Source organism: Scardinius erythrophthalmus (genome assembly GCF_964197995.2).
Source record: "Scardinius erythrophthalmus genome assembly, chromosome: 18".
In the NCBI taxonomy this organism is placed as follows: domain Eukaryota; kingdom Metazoa; phylum Chordata; class Actinopteri; order Cypriniformes; family Leuciscidae; genus Scardinius; species Scardinius erythrophthalmus.
The window spans coordinates 37,858,621-37,879,830 of NC_138238.1; the positions used below are offsets into that span (position 1 = coordinate 37,858,621).

The window sequence follows — 21,210 nt, forward strand, 5'->3', positions numbered from 1 at the left end:
CTCTCCCTTTTAAGCCCCCTTGTCAGTCCCAGCAGATCTTACAGCGTTTGGCATGGAACACAAAGTCACATGCAATTAAGTTTGCAATCCTGACAAAGCCTCTCTAGGGATGCGGGAACCACAAAAGTGGGACACTCCTATTTGTTGGGTTAGTAGCGAGCAATGCAAGACACACGGTGATTCAGAGTGATGCAGCAGAAGTGAGTATTAGCCCTTTTAATCCAGGCTTTAAGCGCTGGCCCTTCTTGCATATGCAAGTGGAGGATGAAATGGCAAATATCTGATGGCTGACTGAATCTCTTCATTAATCAAACGCCTCTGACGTCAATCGTATAGAGTAATACCGTCCAGCAAAAGAGAAAGCATCAATCTAATCATTAAAAAGCCATGCTTACATAATGATTTATGATACTCATCTGTAATAACGTATGATAACGCTTCTGCATGCTCTATTACAGATTATTATGGTGTAAAATGAACCTAAATAGATGTTCGGCATGCCGTGAGGCTTGTTTTTATGCAAATGTTTGCATGCATATGGACTGCAGTTACAGTTTGCGGTTGATGTTATAGCTGAGCGTCAGCGGCAGAGAGATTTCACTCGTTTTCACAGCTATTAGTTTGAAGATACTGAGACATAGCATATAAATGAATTTACAGAATCTGAAATGCAAACCTAGAAATGTATTTAAATAAATACATACATAAAATGTAAAAAAAAAAAGAACAAAAAGATAAATAAATAAATGTAAGAACAAAAAAAATACATGCATAAATAAATGCAAGGAAAATATAAATAAATAAATGTAAGAACAAAAATATAAATAAATAAATGCAAGAACAAAAATATAAATAAATAAATGCAAGAACAAAAATATAAATAAATAAATGCAAGAACAAAAATATAAATAAAAAATAAATACAAGTGAGAACAAAAAGATAGATAGATAGATAAATAAATGTAAGAACAAAAAAAAATGCACGGAAAATATAAATAAATAAATAAATGTGAGAACAAAAATATAAATAAATAAATGCAAGAACAAAAATATAAATAAAAAATAAATACAAGTGAGAACAAAAAGATAGATAGATAAATAAATGTAAGAACAAAAAAATGCACGGAAAATATAAATAAATAAATAAATGTGAGAACAAAAATATAAATAAATAAATGCAAGAACAAAAATATAAATAAATAAATGCAAGAACAAAAATATAAATAAAAAATAATAAAGTAAGAACAAAAAAATTGATAGATAGATAGATAGATAGATAGATAGATAGATAGATAGATAGATAGATAGATAGATAGATAGATAGATAGATAGATAGATAGATAGATAGATAGATAGATAGATAGATAGATAGATAGATAGATAGATAGATAGATAGATAGATAGATAGATAGATAGATAGATAGATAGATAGATAGATAGATAGATAAATAAATAAATGTAAGAACAAAAAAATAAACACGCAAATAAATTTCAGGCCATTCTTGATATTGCAGCATCGTACTGAAAAGAGAAGGCCCGCCACTGGTCTATATTTACACTGTCCTTGCTTTCCCATTCTAAATGATCTTTACCTAAATGTCCCAAGTCCTGTCAGTTTTAGTTTTTACAGGATGATTTACATCATCAAACACAAGAGAAGGACACATGCTGAAGACGCCACAGCTCTGCGAAAAACAACAGCTCCTGTCCAGGGCCTAGGGGAAAATCTGTCTCTATTTTACTTTCCGTGAGCCAGGTGAAGAGAGAGGGGTAAATGGGAGTCATAATGGGAGTCATAATTTCCCGCCGGCGACAGCAGAAGACAGGACGGAGTGTGTCATGTGTGATGACAGAGACGACAGCATCCTGAAGAAAACCGTGCACGAGGATGCTGTCGTCAGAGAAAGAGCTCGAGCTGTTCGTGTGTGTGTGTGTGATGGACGCTGAACAGAAGCAGGAGATCTGGTCAGTGTACGTGCACGCGAGCGGGTCACACACACATCCACCTCATTTATTACTAAGTGACAGTTCCACACTAAACTAAATGAGGCTTGACTTTTCGCCTGCGTGTTTATGCTTTCATTCAAATGTCTTAATTGCGTGTGTGAGATCAAGTACATCATGCATGGACGTGAAGGCCTCAAAGAGAGTCCGCGTGCTGGGTGTGGCGAGTGTGTGTGTGTGTGTGTGTGTGTGACAACACAGCCGCCCCTCGTTTATGAACGGCCGTCTCTCCAAACCACACCAAACGCCGCGGGTTTGTGGAAGCATGAAAATGCACACAGCGCTCATAACATTTTCCACCATGTGAACTTTTGTTTTGTTTGACACTGCTGTTGTAATATGTGTGCATGGCTTATTTTCATTTGGAAACTTGTTTCTCGCATCGGGTTTTGGGATTTTATTTCTCCAGAAATTTCTCTATGACAGAATACGCTAATCAATGACTCAAAGATAACTACACTATAAGCAACATACATTCATCAACTAACCATTCAGAAATGTCCTGTTGCTTCTACATGTTGTCATTCATCTTGATTCTCTCCATCTTTCTGACTTCGGTTTTAACATAAAAAGCTAAAAGTTTTTGAAATGTTCAGTGCATGTGTGTGTGAGGTAAAAGGACACGAGCTGTTGAAGCTCCGCCCCCTGTGCCGGGAGCAGCAGCTCATTTGCATATAAAGGGACAGACACAAAAACGGTGCGTTTTTGCTCACCCTTAAAAAGTGACAACTTTAACATGCTATATAAATATATCTGTGGGGTATTTTGAGCTAAAACTTCACACACACACTCTGGGGACATCAGAGACTTATTTTACATCTTGTGAAAAGGGCATTATACCACCCCTTTAAAACAAAATGGGTCGATGGACTTTTTTTGGAAGTCCATCAAAGTGCAACAATCCATGATAAAAGTGTGTGTGTGTGTGTGTGTGTGTGTGTGTGTGTGTGTGTGTGTGTGTGTGTGTGTGTGGTGGTGGGGGGTTAATACAGGCCTTCTGAAGTGAAGCGATGCTTTTGTGTAAGAAAAATATTCATATTTAAAACTTTAGCGACTGAAATAACTAGCTTTTTGACCCGACGCACAACGTAACGATGAACGTGGTTCAAGTATAGGTCTCTGCAGGACAGTAATAGGAGTTACCAGATCAGTGGGTGAGGCCATAAACAGAGGGGCGTTTTTGACCGTGTTCTCTGATTTGCCCACGTCACAGTGTGGGTAGGGTTTAGGGGTGGGGTTGGGTGTAGGCCATCATTTTCATTGCATGATTTATATACACCCACCAGTTTGAAAACACCCACAAATTTAAAAACGCCCACTTTTGTTCCGCAGAGACCCCATACTCACGCGGTTGCCCAGCCTTATGTGTTTGAACCACCAGAGGCGTCTAGTGTTTAGTTAGGTGTTACTCTTTTGCCATAAGTCGACTTGTGTACGGCCGTATATATAATATATATGCTGTATATAAATTATTCTGTATTATGTAGGCCTAATTATCTAAAATTGTATCATTATTTAAAAATGTATTGTTTGAAAAGATGGGTTAAAAAAAAAACACACAACAAAATTACAACTTTAAAATTAAAATGGAAAATATAAAATAAAAAGCAATTGAAATTATTAATTATCTCAATGACAGGCTACTAAAATACTAACCTGAACTGTTTAGTTGAAGTTAAACTTTGCTGCAACAGAATCAGGCATCTTTTACGAAATAATAACTGTGAAAAAATAGAGAAAAGGGCAGAAACCGAGTGAAAAAAGACAGATGATGGTCTATCTGTCTGAAAAGCAAGGAAACGACAGTGAGGATGATCTGCTGGAGTGACTCGCAGCTGTTTCTGGGTATAAGAGGAGCGTTAGGTTAAGCCCATTTCCCACAGGCAGTAATTGCTATAGCAAATGTCTCTTAATGCAATTGAAGTAATGCATGCTGGCCTCTGGATGGGCCAGTCTGGGACGGCTTCACTTCATGAGGAGTGACAGACTTATATTCCATTACCACTATTAACAGCCATTCTGCTTTTCAAATAACAGGAGAAACCGCTGTAAACACTGGGACTGAACAGTGTGTGTGTGTGTGTGTGTGTGTTTAGAGCACAGATAATCACGTATTTTCCAAATGTTTGACATCACTCTTCAGAACTGCGCCAGAATGAAGCTTAAAGGTATTTCATGGGAAAATTAATAAAAATGGGGTAAGACGCCTTCAACATCTCAATCCAAAGACAAGAGAGAAAGAGCAGTGTTGGGGGATGTTACTTTTAAAAGGGGAGAGCAGGGACATTTGCAATTAACCAGCAGAAGTGAGGTGGGAACACAGAAAACCTAGTTGTGCTGGTGATGCACACTCTATTATAGGCACAAATAAAATAAAATAAAATAAAATAAAATAAAATAAAATAAAATAAAATAAAATAAAATAAAATAAAATAAAATAAAATAAAATAAAATAAAATAAAATAAAATAAAATAAAATAAAATAAAATAAAATAAAATAAAATAAAATAAAATAAAATAAAATTAAAAAAAATAAAATAAAATAAAATAAAAAAAAATAAAAAAAATAAATAAAATAAAATAAAATAAAATAAAATAAAATAAAATAAAATAAAAAATAAGTATAAAATAAAATAAAAAAATAAATATAAAATAAAATAAATATAAATATAAAATAAAAATAGAATAAAATAAAATAAAATAAAAATCATTGAATTTTCCACATTGAATAAAAAAAATCCAGAAAAAAGTAATACAAAAATAATAAAAAATAAAAATAAATAAAAGTAAACTAAAACAAAACAAAGTAAACAATATATAAAAATAAAATAAATATAAATACAAAATAAATAAATAATAAAATAAAATAAAATCATGTAAAAATTTAGTATATAAAATAAATATAGTAACTTGGATATTCTTGTGTAAATTTCAGAAACTTTACTCAATACTTGAAAAAAGATCATATGATTCTACCAACATGGGGAACCAAGATTTTCTGTTGTATATGGAATTAAAAAAAATACTGTATTTACTGTACTATAAAAGATCATTTGAATTGATAAAGTGTTACTTAGTGTGACTCATAACCCTTTACCCTGAGAAAGCGAATATGATCAAATCGTGACATCAGGAATAATCTAGGAACAGAAGGGAGATGAGGCTGTTTTGGACTGGAGCTGAGACTGATTCAAGCAAATATGATTCGGGCTGCTAATTCCAGTCATGTGAATGAAGAGATTAATTAGTGGGAACACTGGGATCTGAAACAGTGGCGATACAACCGCTTCAACCCCACCCCCCAAAATCTTTTCTCTCGTCCTTCGCATCCCCGTTTCCGTAATTAATTCAGCCGAGCACTAATTACTGAAGGCTTTTCCCAAACACAGTGAGGGGGAAGGAAGATAATCAAGTCCCATTGCTCCACAAAAAAGAAAGAGAAAGAATGTCATTTTGGAGGAAAAGAGGTGGAAAAATCTAATAAACGAATTTGTTTAGCTCATTTCGAGCCCTGGAGGGTTTGAGGCCGGGAAAACCGCACTCTCTCCATCCCATTTCCACAGCAAATTGATATTCCTCTCCACAGCTCCCGGCCCGATCCTTTCACCCGTCTCTCTTTGATGAAGTTCTGAGGGACAGCCGGCCGACACTGACATCACGACAGCACAATGCATCGTGGGAGGAGAGAACAGGCATGGCATTAGTGAAGAGAGTCATGGGGAGTTGGCCATATGCAGATGAAGAGGGGCGCGCATTTCATTTACTAATTCCCAGTGTTGTTATGATGAGTATAGTGTGTTTTCCAACCGTAAGAACGGCTGCTTGAAGTAGCCTATAATGAGTACATAACTCAAATTTGGGATTGGTACAAAAATTTTGCTCCATTTTGGTTTGTTTTGCATTCTTCCTGCATAAAGGTGCTTTCATCTGAACACGCTTAAAGGGATTGTTTGCATTCTGTCATCATTTATTTGGTGAATATGTTCTTACAGAAAAAAAAAAAATCGACCTCAATAAAATATCTACCCAGTTTTATCTAACAGCAACATATCGTAAACCTGTACGACTTTCTTTCTACTGACGAATAAAGATATTTCATCAAAAGTCTCGTTCTTTTTTTGTTTGTTTGTTTGTTGTTGGTCCTATAAATGAAAGACTAGGGTTGAGTGTTGTTTTGGACCCCATTGACTTTCATTGTATTGACAAAACATTGTTCAGAATATCTTGATTTTTGTTCCATAGAAGTCATGTAGGTTTGTGAATGATGGCAGAAAGAAATTTTTTTTGGGTGTACTGTCCCTTTAACAGCCGCCTGTTGTTGTCTCTTTTCCTCTTTCACAAACACACAAACATGACAACGAAATCCAGTGGAGTTGTTCAGGGCAACGCAACATCTCAGAAAGAGCGAGTGAAGGGGAGGCTATGATGTCATTGTTCCGGGGGCCCCGCGTAGGGTGTGTGTGTGTGTGTGTGTGTGTGTGTGCATGCGTGCAATGAGATCCTACTGGAATGATGTCACCTTTTGTTGCCCATCTCCATTCAACACAACCGATCGGCCTGAATTGAGTCCTGAGGAGTGTGAGAAACTGCAGGCTAAGTTAGAGGACATGCTAATAGCGCTAGCTATAAAGATGTCATCAAACTCAGCTTAACCTCCACAAATATCAGACGCTGGCCCTTTAAACCTCTCCTGCACAATCCTGATCTTGATCCCAACACTAAAGAAGTCTCTGAATGCACAATGCAATATTAAAGGAAGCTTTTCAGTAGCTGCAACCATCAAAAGTGGCAAATTAATCTATCAGAAAATTGTAATATTGCATAAAACATTTGCAATTAAAGCACTCTTTCAATCCCATGTGTTCAAGAAAAGCTTCATTTTCTAGGAAACTGCCGCAAAGTATCAGTGCAACCAGGGAAGCCTGTGACTCGTTTCCCTACATAATAAATTACTCGCATGCAAATAAATTGCAGTGACAAATGCTTTCATGCATTCCCAAACATCACGTATACGCAATGAGTTTGGTCCGCTGGTTAGTCCAGTTATCCGATCACATGATCCGTTGAGGCGGTGTCATGCTTTTTATTGCATAATTTATTGATTATGAATGTGTTTCCATGTTAGTTTCTGTTTCAAACATTATTCAGCTCAATCAGGGTTATCATAGTTAACTAAACCTAAAAACAAAAAATGAAAACAGAAAATATAATTCAATTCAAAATAATTAATAAACACTACTGAAACAAAGTATTGCAATGACACGCAAATAACATTTTTATAAAGATTTTATATGCATCTTGGCGTTTCCATCCAGGGTTTTTATACGTGATATTCCAAAATATAAATATGTGGCTGCAAAAGGCACTGAGTTACTTTCTATGACGCAGAAGTTTGTTAGATGTTGAATAACCTCCCAAAACAAGACAGTAAACTTACAGCACCAAAGACATTAGCAGTAACCCTGCTGTTGTGCTCTTACGGGGCTTTTATCAAGAATCAATCGATCCCGCTGATAGCGCTATTTATTTGCATGAGCCGTCTGCCTTATTTTAGCAACTGAAGGGAATCATGCAAATCAGGAAACGCTGCAAACATGTTTAAAATAACAATGCGACAGACAGACAGACAGACAGACAGACAGACAGACAGACAGACAGACAGACAGACAGACAGACAGATAAGTGGATAGATATACAGATAGACAGATAGATAGACAGACAGACAGACAGACAGACAGACAGACAGACAGACACAGACAGACAGACAGACAGATAGATAGATAGATAGATAGATAGACAGACAGACAGACAGACAGACAGACAGACAGATAGACAGACAGACAGACAGATAGACAGACAGACAGACAGACAGACAGATAGATATACGGACGGACGGACGGACGGACGGACAGACAGACAGACAGACAGATAGATAGATAGGGCATAGTTTTGAGCATGACGTATGAACGAGCCTAATGTTTTTAATAGAAAGGGGCTGCAGATTACATTTAGTGTTATTTTAGTTCTTAATGTGATGTAACAATCTTAGAATGAAGCAATACTACATGTATTGCAAGGAAAAATGGAATATTAGCAAACATTATCATCTCTTGTTATGAACATCCCAAGCTTTCCCTAAACTAAACACATAAACCCATGTGACTGAAAAAAAAGCAAATATGGTATAAACTGTTTTACAGTCATTTATCGTTGTCTGCCAGTTTGTGGGATGATGTCAACATCCAAAATGACAATTGAGCATAATGATGATCCACAGTGAATGAATGATGGAAACGGTTTGATTTATTGTGCTTCATCGACCAAGAATCTCAAACATTACGGTTGGTGAAAACAAATTAACTAGATACAAAAGCCACAAATTATGGTTTTGTACATTACAAAGCAACCTATAAACATTTCAGCTCTGCTTGCAATGACAGTTCACCCCAAAACCTTAAAAGAAGATGCTAATTCATTTACATGCTCATCTTTGCTTTGCATCTGATGCAGGAGGCCATTTTTGAAGTGTTCTCGCCAACATCTGACTCACATATTTACAAATTCAGTGTAGACGCAAAAGAACAGAGGCCTGACGTTAGTAGATTTGGCTCCAAACGCTGCCCTCCGCGGCTCAATTCGGGCTGTATCTTTCTTTGGGACGCTTGTAGAGCATAAATGACCAATGCTTCACCACTAGACACTAATCTCAGAGGATCAACGTATAGGGAAGGGCTTCCTCATCACACACGACCCATGAAGGACACGTGAAGCACAGCGATAAAGCCATCTGGACCCCAAAACAGCCAGAAGCAAGAGTTTGAAAAGCAGCTACGGTCCAGACTTAGCCAAACAAACATAAACCAGATGGACTGATGTGGGATTTGAGAAGGAAAGGGGGGGGGGGGGTCAGAAAGAGAAAAGGGTGTCTCTCCTTACACCATCACTATTACAAACAACTGGAGGCTCATACAGATGTTCAAGCGCTTCCAAACCGCTGGGAGGCCGAGGACAGCCGAACGCTCTCCAGATGAGTAAATCTCTCACGAGCTGAGCGCTTTGACAGTGTCCGAAGTGTTGATCGGGATAAAAAGATCTCCGTGGGATAATGAACACCAGGGGTGTTAGCATGGCAGTCGTGACTCGTGTTTGTTCCAGAAACACTGGTAAAAGGCCTTGTTTGAGTGTCTGATGCTGCAGGACAGGTGGACGGCGCTTCGATGAACCATGAGACTCTCTTCCACTCGTCTTCACGTGACGGATGAAACCTGTTGCATTTCAACACCTGCAATGCAGAGGAAAACAGTCAAGGAAAATCTGCATGCTACTTTTAGACTGTTGTTTGTGTTTCTAGTTGTGAAACTGCGGTTGGGTTTCCAGATATAAATCTTATCTGAAATGATTTCGCCAGTGTGCATTTGTGTTTCTTCAACTTGGGGAAGTTTTATGTTTGTGGTGTTGATCTTAATTAAAACTAGCAGAAATAACAAATGTATGTAATGTAAGTCCATAAAACTTTAACATACTATATGTATGCATATACTGTACACACAGACACATATGTAAATTGCATAAGATATATTATAAAAGTTCCAAAAGAAGCCCATAAAACTTTGACCTACTGGTTATTTTTGTATTTATTTATTTAATATTCAATGGTAATATCTATATATTTTTACATAAATACACATTACATACAGTACACATATACTGTATCCACACATGGATACAGTATGGATGGATGGATGGATGGATGGATGGATGGATGGATGGATGGATGGATGGATGGAATGATAGATGATGGATGGATGGATGGATGGATGGATGGATTATAGATGATGGATGGATGGATGGATGGAATGATGGATGGAATGATGGATGCATGGATGAATGGATGAATGGATGGAAGGATGGATGGATGGATGGATGGATGGATGGAAGGATGGATGGATGGATGGATGGATGGATGGATGGATGGATGGATGGATGGATGGATGGATGATGGATGGAAGGAATGATGGATGGATGGATGGATGGATGGATGGATGGATGGATGGAATGATAGATGATAGATGATGGATGGATGGATGGATGGAATGATGGATGAATGGATGGATGGATGGATGGATGGATGGATGGATGGATGGATGGATGGATGGATGGATGGATGGATGGATGGAATGATGGATGGATGGATGGATGGGTGGATGGATGGATGGAATGATAGATGATGGATGGATGGATGGATGGATGGATGGAATGATAGATGATGGATGGATGGATGGATGGATGGATGGATGGATGGATGGATGGATGGATGGATGGATGGATGGATGGAATGATAGATGATGGATGGATGATAGATGGATGGATGGATGATAGAAAGAGAGAGAGAGAGATTCTGATTCTGAGAGAGAGAGAGAGAGAGAGAGAGAGAGAGAGAGAGAGAGAGAGAGAGAGAGAGAGAGAGAGAGAGAGAGAGAGAGAGAGAGAAAGTGAACATGTTATGAACCAATCTATTTTTATCCTATTAAATGCATGTTATAGATCTTATTGTGAATGATTCACTCATGCATGTTTCTCCCCGCAACAAATAAAAACCAGTTTTATTTCAGGACAAAGAGTTTCTACAGTCGAAGAAACAGCCACACAACCTCTACAACAGCTCAGAAGTGGGCTAACCTGATGCGTTTCACACTGCAGGACTCCCATGCTCCGCAGTGCAACAGTCGCTCAAGAGAAGGCCTTGTTGCAGTCGGATCTCTTTTGTCATGCTAACCGTAACCTTTTAAAGCACATTGACTGCAGGTAGCCCACAGAAACAATAGGATACAGTAGCATCCTCCTCTAGAGTTACTGCCAGAATCTGCTCTCCCACAGTCCTCGTCTTCCACTCGGTGGGCGCGAATAATAAAGCCGTCCAACTATGACATCACGGCTAGTCGTTTGTTTTCTGTACATTGCCATGGCGATGCGAGTGAAACGGCGAGATGGCAGCGACCGCGGAGATGAAAGACGGCATTAGCGCATCAGGATTGAGACGAGCACTAAGATCTGTCAGAATCGCTTTTCTTTTTGGCCTTTGATTTTCACATAAGCTCTCCTGAAAAGATCAGTGAAACTATGAAAAGTCACGCTGACCTCGTACTTCACTGTGGACTCGAGGACAAGAAGCTTCTCAACCAATTATTCAGGTCAATCTCGTCCCTCCATCTCTACCACACACACTTTTACACACAGCGTGTCAGACGGCGGAAGAACAGAAAGTCTTTGGCCATTTACTTGTTAAACTTGACACTGTGACATTCTACAGAGGTCAGCTTAGTTTGACACAAAGTTTCATTTTTAATTGGAGTTACTTACAGTGAGACGTCTAAAGTAACGTTTTGTGTCTTTACTGAAAACAACAGCATACTGGTTGTTGTTGTGAAACTGCAGTTGGGTTTCCTGATATAAATCTCATCTGAAATGCTTTTGCTCTTTGTGTACGCAGGTGTTTCTTCAAATAGGGGAAGTTTTATGATTTAAATTAAATCAAGCAGATTTTCAACATGCTCCGTTTGTTATATGAAGGTCACTATTAAACAAATTTGAGAAATTTTACATAAATTAGAAAAAAGTAATTTGCTTAATTAAACAACATTATCAATAACGTATGACGTCTGGTTGGGACAGATGAAACTACGATTGTCAACAATAGTATAGAGGTAAGGTGTTGCTAAAAGCTTTTATGCAAATCAACCCATGTTCAAATCCACCTTTTGCCGAACTCGCTCTGATCCCTTTTCCCATTATGTTTCAGATCGGAAAGGCATTTATTTTCAATACGAAATTAAGAAAATATTCTAAAAGTGGATAAATAAAGTGTTTATTTGTGAGGGTTAGGGGTATGTGAAGGGAGGGCTTCATTGTCTCAATAAGGCGAAATCCATTTAACAATTTTAATAAATATAATCATTTACAATCTATGTTATTATTGCATACCGTTTAATGTACAACAACACTGGGGTGCAAATAGTATCTGCCACTATTTACAAGTTTAAATAGCATCTAGCTACTATTTAAACTTATTGCAAAGAAAATACTGATATTTTTACACAATGTAAATAAAATCTACCGGTGCCAATAAAGAAAAAAGAAAAAGGCTAAAACCCAGCGATGAATGTGATATATGAAATATAAATACTCCACTTGAGTAAAAGTGCTAAAAAAGTCCAAGTGCTGATCTATAAGGACTGCTGTTTACTTTTCTTTTCTTTTTGTTGTTGTCATAATTAAGATTAACCAAAGCATGATTTCATTTCTCTTTTTAGATAATGCAATAAATAAATACATCAGAATGGGAGAAAGTTGGAATTTAAACTTTCCAACTTAAATTGATATTTCTGTTTCTCCAACAGTCATTGATCAGAGTCCCAGTACAGAAGATGATGTTCTCCTTATCCTGGTATAAAATGAAGGAATAAATCAGTGCTGTGAATGTCAGAGACTGATAACATTAGAGTCTGCTGCATTCTTTCCCTCAGGTTCACGGATGGATGGACTTTATAGTCCTGGATCCTCTGCTCGCAGAAGTGAGATCGAGAGCACTTGAGCGATAAATTCAGGCTTTGTAAATCTACACAGATTTTATTTACTGTACAGATGCTATCCAGAGCATCCTGTGAGACCAGCGTATGTGTTGATGTGGGAGAGCTGGAGTTTATTTGATGAAACAACATGATTTTTACCAGTCAAACGTCCCTGAATCCACACAGACGACAGCGTTCTGAAGCGTCCCGTCGGATTTGAGCTGATGATGCATCTGAAACAAAACAGACGAGGTCCAGTCAGAATGGAGACACTGTCAACAAGTAAAATGTCTATTTAAAAGCAATTCATGACGTTTAGTCTTTGTTTGATCTGGTTTGGTTATCATGTCTAATCTCATGAGTCAAGTCATAAAATATGATATTTTTATATCTGATAAATCACACTACCGTTCAAAAGTTCGGGGTTGGAAAGATTTTTAAAGTTTTGAAAAAGCCTCTTCTGCTCACCAAAGCTGATTTGATCAAAATACAGTTAAAACTATAATATTATGAAATATTATTAGAATTTTAAATAACTGTTTTCTATGTAAAAACATTGTAAAATATAATTTATTCCTGTGATTTTCAGCTTTATTTCTCCAGTCTTCAGTGTCACATGATCCTTCAGAAATCATTCTAATATGCTTCTAATAATCTGACCCCAAACCTTTGAACGGTAGTGCATATGTGACCCTGGACACCATTGATGTGTGTTTTGTTAGGATAGGGCAATATTTGGCCGAAATACAACTATTGTAAATCTGGAATCTGAGGGTGCAAAAAAATCGAAACATTGAGAAAATCTCCTTTAAAGTTTTTCATTTATGTTGGCGATTGTGCTGCATTCACTCACACAAATAAATGTTTTATATATTTACGGTAGGAAATGTACAAAATATCTTCATGGAACATGATCTTTACTTAATATCCTGATGATCATTTTGACCCATACAATGTATTGTTGGCTATTGCCACAGATATACCCGTGCGACTCGTGACTGGTGACGTGATCCAGGGGCACATATATGTAATATTCTTTGAAGAACTTCAAAAAGACCAAAAGAATCACTATGTGCAAGATTTTTTGTCTCCCGACTCCATGATCTTCTTAATGAAGTCATCACATCAGACAGACTGCTTGTTAATGGAGTCGGCAGTCGGCCAGTGTTTTACTACTACTGCTGCCCTAACACAAAATCATAGGTCATGTTTTACCCTCGCAATTCTCCAAGCCCGTCCAATCTTTCTCCGGCTCTGACATCACAGCTGTCTCGGAGACAACAGAGCCTCCCTCTTTTATTCCGAACAGATGGAAAAACAAATAACAGATCCAGTATGATTCTGTAGCCAAGCAGAACCAGCCCTGCACTCCCGGCGACATGTCAATTATCACTGATAAATATCTCTTTCCTCTAATCGCTCCACACAGAGCCCGCTCTCCGATCAAACTCTTCCTAGCAAGGCTTTTTTTACATGTTACTGTCGTAACTGAATGAAGAATATTTACCTGAAGAAGAAGTAATCATTAGAAAACATTGTGAATACCAAACCAAACCAAGCAGCACAACTGTTTTCAACACTGATAATAATCATAAATGTTTCTTGAGCAGCAAATCATCATATTAGAGTGATTTCTGAAGGATCATGTGACACTGAAGACTGGAGTAATGATGCTGAACATTCAGCTTTGATCACAGGAATAAATTACACTTTACTAGACATTCACATAGAAAACAGCCATTTTAAATTATAATAATATTTCGCAATATTACAGTTTTTACTGTATTTTGATCAAATCAGCTTTGGTGAGCAGAAGAGACTTATTTCAAAACTTCTTTCCAACCCCGCGCTTTTGAACGGTAGTGTGATTTACCAGATATAAAAATATCATATTTTACGACTTGCTTCATGAGATCAGAAATGATAACCAAACCAGATCTAACAAAGACTAAACGTCATGAATTGCATTTAAATAAATAAAAATATAAAATAAAAATGTACTTTATATTCACTTAAGAAACAGCTATTTTTAATTATAATAATATTTCACAATAATACCATTTTACTGCATTTTTTTGGATCAAGTAAATGCAGTCTTGGAGAGCATAAGAGACTACTTTCATAAACATTAAAATCATAAATATTCCAACCTTGTATACAGTAGAGTATGTCAGATAATGGACATAGCAAAGTTTGGTGCTCTGGCTTATTTTGGGATCATTTTTCATAAACTCAAATGCAAGTTGACAGTTATTGTTTATTAAACGCTGAAGCAATATCACGCTAATCACAACAACATCACAATTGTGATGCATCAAATGTATAAGATAACATCTCATGTAATATAGCACAAACAAATAAATCATTTTCATACTACACGCAGTCACAATCATGTTCACAAATAGATACTTTATCATTAATAACTCCACACAACTCAGAACGACCAATTATTGTCATCATAATCATCTCTGAGCAGACTTGCGTAAGCGCTGCGTTTTGCCGAATCACCTTCACGCCCCACTAGCACATGGAGTTTAAAGCCTCGTTGACAAATTACAGTAATTTTAATAACTATCTTCTGTAAGAATGGACATTATTCCTGGAAACTAATGACTCACCTCATGACTCATAAGGGAAACAGCAAAAGTAGTTATCAGAGGGGGGAAAAATCTGAAGAAGAAGAAGAAGAAGAAGAAGAAGAAAGAATAAGACAATGAAAAGACAATAAAAATGATTGGAAGTCTCTCAGATGCCTTCTGACTGTCAAAACATATGGCAGTTAAATAACAAATTATGAATTCGTAACCAAAAACATAATTATCTTTTTCCAAGACAAAAAACAATTTGAACTACAAAAAAACTGGCTCACACTAGCAAACTGAGTTTCCTGATGCCTGAAAAAAAAAATCTAAAAAATAACTGAGAATAACCATTACAAATTGTGAAAGGACTTCACTTTTTGATAACAAGAACCCCCTGATGATCCTCTTGCAAATGTAATATTATTATTATGTTCATATGAGTGAATGTGTGTTCAGTTAACATTTAGTCTGCTTATATTTATTTTCATTTTAACTTCTGATTTAAAAGGCAATTGTTGTTGTTTTAATATGTCATGTTTATATTTTAAGCCTTTTTTTGCAGATAACGTACAGCCAACATGCGCTGTATTTGTTTTCATAACTTGCACATTGTTTGGAGGACAACATTGGGCTGGATGAATAACAGTTTTTTTCTCTAATAAATATATGGAATAAAATGGCTTATCCAATTAACTGATTAATCAAATAAATAAAAGATTATTCAAAATTGAATCCAATTCAATTATTTGGAGATTTTCCAAAATTCAAAAGATCAAATGAGCAGCAAAACCATTTCATCTGTGGAGAATGAGAATGCCATTCACAGGTTGCATCCAAAAGTGAAAGTCCTTCAGATCTCTTCCTCCATTTACCGCAGTGCGAAGGGTGTCATGTACAACATGTTGATAACTCTGACAGCTCAAAAAAAAAAAAAACTTTTTCCAAACTTTCCACAGACACCAGATTGAAAAGCCCTGTTCAAACATCAAATCACCAGAACCAGATGGACACCCAGTGGAATTTTATCAGGAGATTTGGCATCATCTTTCCCACTTGTCCTCAAAATGATGTCATAATTTTCTGAGAAAAGCAATTTTGAAACAAAAAGAGCTCTCAAAACTCTTGGGTGAAAAGCCAAATTAAAACCAAAACAATAATTTAGTAATCTCTTTTTATATAATCTCTGGCATCGCACCTGATAAAAACCTGAAGTTTTTTATACTGATATTCTGACCAGATCATATCACCATTCAAATACATATTAGTATTAAGGTTCATGGTTATAATTTTACTAGTACAATTTGTACACATTAACTTAGTAGCCTAACGTCTTCTCATTGAAACCTCACTGTTCTCTTTACTAATGTTTGCCTGATATGATGCAATATTGATGTAACTCAACTTGCACTATGAGATGATGAGGGTGTGCGTTTGATTAGTTACCATTTTCCATCTTTGTTAAAATGCTCTTTCACAAACAGATATTTGGAACAACTAAGTGGGTTGCATCTTGGGATCAGGGTGTGAAGGACAACAGGGTGTTGGGATATTAGGGTGCGTTTAGTGAATTCAGGACTTTTACAATAGAATCGAATCATTTAAACAAGCTTTTATAAACAACCAACAGCGTAAAGCAGCAACAGCTATAGTGTATGCATACACATGTACAGTATATCCTTCTATGAAAGCATAACTCAAAGCAGTTAACAAGCAATTAGGCTTTATTCTAGCCTTGAACCAGCTTATATGATAGATGTGATTGATATATGATTGATGATAGATGTGATTGATATACAATATATGATATATGTGATTGATGAGGATATGATATATGATATGAAACATGATATGATATATGAGAAGATACATGATATGATATATAACATGATATATGATATGATACATATGATATATGATATGATACATGATATGATATACATGATATATGATATGATACATGATATGATACATATGATATTTGATATGATACATGATATGATATATATATATGGAAGCTTGTTTCCGCCACAAAAAAAATAATAATAATAATTGCGACTTTTTCTCACAATTGCGAGTTTACATCTCACAATTCTGACTTTATTTCTCAGAATTGCGAGATATAAAGTCAGAATTGCGTGAAATAAAGTCGCAATTGTGAGAAAAAAAGTCAGAATTCTGACTTTATAAGACGCAATTGTGACTTTATATCTCAGAATTCTGACTTTATATCTCAGAATTCTGACTTTATTTCACGCAATTCTGACTTTATATCTCGCAATTCTGAGAAATAAAGTCAGAATTGCGAGATGTAAACTCGCAATTGTGAGATAAAAAGTCGCAATTATCTTTTAAAATGTTTTATTCAGTGGCGGAAACAAGCTTCCATATATATATGATATACAGTATGATATGATACATGATATGATATATGAAATGATATATGATACGATACATGATAAGATATATGATATGATACATGATATGATATATGAAATGATATGATATGATATATGACATGATATTTGACATGATATGATACATATGATATATGATATGATATATGACATGATATTTGACATGATATGATACATGATATGATATATGATATGATATAAGACATGATATATGATATGATATACGATATGAGATATATGATATGAATGCATTTTTATAATATAATATATCACAAATGTATGTCCAGTGCTCCTGAAAGCTAAGAGGGAAACAGTTTATGCATGTCTTTATATCTAGCATGAATCAAACACATCTATGTGACATTGTCAATCTTGATTTCAACCCAGGAAGAGATTTTCCCCCAAACTTTGGAACATTTGCCACTCATCATGTGAAACACATCTCAAAAAACGTGTTTCATGACCCTTTTAAAGCGTAGCGTGTGATGGGGCTCTAGAACTGAACATTGAGAACAATGTTATAGTCCCAGATGGTTGTGGTTCATTGGAATCACATAATGAATTGATAGGGATTAGTCAAGAAAGGGTGTGCGCTAATGTTATCTACTACAGCAAGATCTCGTAGTGCTGCACATTGTGGAATACAAAAGGAAATGCCATTTCAATTCAACGCCATTTCTTTTTACAAGTTAATCTCTCTTTAGCATGTAATATTGCTGTCTGAGCGTAAAAAATCTCTGCAAAGTTTCAAAGCCCAAAGTTCTTATCTATATCAGTGTCAGTGTTTCTGAACTCCCTGAAACGCCTCCATTGTAGTCTTGAGTTTCTTGAGGGAATGAACACAATATTCCTCATTTAAATAATTAAAACACAGAATAAAGGGGCGGGGCCTGGTTGAGTTAGTTAGTAGTGTGTTGAAACTGGCGGTTATGGTAAGGGAAGAGATATTTCCCAAACACACTCGAAGTACTTGACCAATCACAACACACTGCTCCAGCCGACCAATCAGAGCATAGAGACAGGAACTAAACAGGGGTGTCAAACTCAGTTCCTGGATGGCCACAGCCCTGCAGAGTTTAGCTTCAACCTTAATTAAACAAACCTGATCCTTCAGACTTAAGGTCCTTGCACACTGAGTCCGAAATTCTTGTCTGAATGTTAAAAAATCAATACGACCTATGGTTGCAAGCTCCGTCGCTACCAATGGAGTTCAATGGAACTTGAGACCATATTTGGCTAACGATGATTTTGGGAAACGCACCCCAGAGCGTTACTGACAGACTGGGAAGAGAAGAGCTACAACAATGTGAAAAACAATGGGCATTCAAGCATGAAAACCTATTCTAGTAGAGCCCAAAAACTAAATTAAGACTTTGAAAAAGGGCATAATAGGTCCCCTTTACATACAGGCCATACAGTACATAGGAGAAAACAACCTAAGAGTCCATCCTGATGGCATGGCACCAGACTGGATCATCCCAGAACGCGAGAAAGCAAGCGAGACTCCTGGGCATTGTGTTGGTCTTGTGCTCCATGATTAAAGGCAGACCTTGGCCTGAGATCAAGCCTCATGCCCAGCAGGCTGTTACTGTCGGAGCCGTGGACGATCGCTGGCCAACGCACATCGAGCTGGCAGGCAGCAGGAGAGTCTGCTAACCCTCCTGAGAAGCCGTAGGCACGTAGCGCTTGGTGAAACTTCAAAAAAGGATTTGGGGGAGGTGGTTGTTAACACTTAAAGAATAAAATGCATTGTATAGGTAAGCTTTGAGGGGGGAAATGCTGCTGTATTGATTCGCACCACAATGTACAGTCACTGTTTGGATTTAAATAAGAGTCTATTGGATCATTATTGCTGTGATTATTATGGTTCTAGCATGTTATATGTTTGGTAACAGTTCTTCTAACTCTAATTGATGGAGTGTGTATCTTTTCATTTCTTAAACAGTTAAGTAGGAAGGCACATGAGGATTCATCAGGCTCAGATTGGGAAGAAATGGTTGATCATGAGGAATCATTTCACACATGAATTTGCACCTTTGAGTCCTTAAACTCACTCAAACTCAAGTCTTTGGGATGTGCTGGAGGAGACTTTACAGAGTGCTGGACTCTTGCATTTTCAATACAAATCTTGAGCAAACATTGATGCTCCTCTTTTTTGGTCAAGAGTCCAACCTTGACATTGTCATCCTGGAATATGGCCGTGATGTGTCTTCCTACATGGTTGTTTAAAAAATGAAAAGCTACACACTCCATCAATTAGGGTTGGAAGAACGGTTACAAACTTATAACATGCTAGAAACATAATCACTGAAATAATAATCCAATCATAGACTCTTAAGCATTTGCCTATTTAAATCCAAAAAAGAACTGTTGTGGCATACTAGCTCTTCCTCAATTGATTTTTAACACTTTAAAGTCAGGTTTTGTGTTATGTTCAGAGTCTGAGAAGCGTTCAGTGGATCAGGCTAGACGCTACATTGTTTTTTCATGCACTGGTCAAATTTTGAGGTTTTGGGCTATTTTGCTTCCGTAGCATGACGCCTTTCAGACTAGTGGAAAGAAAATTACACAATATAAGTGTTTATTTGATTACACTTGATCCATTTGGTTCTGCGGGCTTTCAATTACAATACACATCTTCAAATGCTTTTTCCTCAATGTTTTTCTTTCTCAGAAATCTCCACTTCATCAAAGTTTCCAGTTTTAGATCAATTCAATTTTAAAAAAGTAACTTGTCACTGGAAAAAAAAAACAATGCAATGCAAAAGCATCAGTACTTTTACTTTGCTATTCCCCAACACTGGTTCTGCCCTTGTTGTAACTCATTGTTCACTTTCTCTGCATAAGATGGAGAAGACACCAGTCTTTATGCACTATCTATATTGCTTACATCTTGTAGAAATCTTCATTTCCTCAGTTCTCAAATAGGATCTGCAGTTATTTCAGATGACAGGTGGAGAACATGCAATCACAGTAACAATCACGTGGCAGACAGCATCCTATTGTGGAGGAAGTCCACTGTCTGAGGTCATGTTTCCTGGCCAGGAGAACTATCTGTAGAAACAATCTAAAATTAATTATACATCCAACCCGTGCTTGTGTGCATATGGAAACATTTCTGCAAAATGATATGACGTTGCTTCTTGCACGTTTCGCGAGACTTTAAAAGTGAAATGTCCAGTTAGTGGGGCTAAAAATAGTTTTAGTTAAGCAGTAAATGCCTCGTCCTGCATCTTAAATTATTATATTTTTAATCCGCTGGTCACAATGCATTGAGACTGGCTTCTCTGCAAAGCATACATGTGATGCTGCCTTAGTATTCTGCAAAAGACGGTCTCTCAGCAGGCAGCATAACTCATTTTCCTACCTTTTGCAACCGATAGCACATCTATGATGCCTCAGTAGGCTTTTGGAACAGATCAAGCATCTTTTGGCGATGCTCTCCGCTTAGTAAAAGACATTTGAAAGATCATGTAATTGGTAAAATGAGCCCAATCCCACTGTGCACGTGTGCCAGTGTGTGTCCACATGGCCAGATAGTGTTAGCAAGAGTTTATCCGCGATCAGGTTTTAATGTTCAAGGCTTGCATGGAAAGTGGAGGAGGTGGGGGTTAGAAACAGCTCTGTGGGAGTCTTTTGCAAT

At 36.9% G+C, this 21,210-nt stretch overlaps 1 long non-coding RNA gene across 2 annotated transcripts in view; it reads right to left on the reverse strand.

The window, feature by feature from the left end:
* Positions 1 to 8,286: 8,286 nt before the first annotated feature.
* Positions 8,287 to 21,210, reverse strand: part of LOC308706752 — a 71,579-nt gene continuing 58,655 nt past the window's right edge. Inside the window, exons 2-4 of one of the 2 annotated variants that reach the window (XR_014032085.1) lie at positions 15,190 to 15,241; positions 12,731 to 12,804; positions 8,287 to 9,285 (exon numbers count right to left, since the gene is read on the reverse strand). This is a non-coding gene — a long non-coding RNA (uncharacterized lncRNA). The remainder of the gene's footprint in view (positions 9,286 to 12,730; positions 12,805 to 15,189; positions 15,242 to 21,210) is intronic. The other variant, XR_014032086.1, reaches the window with a different exon arrangement.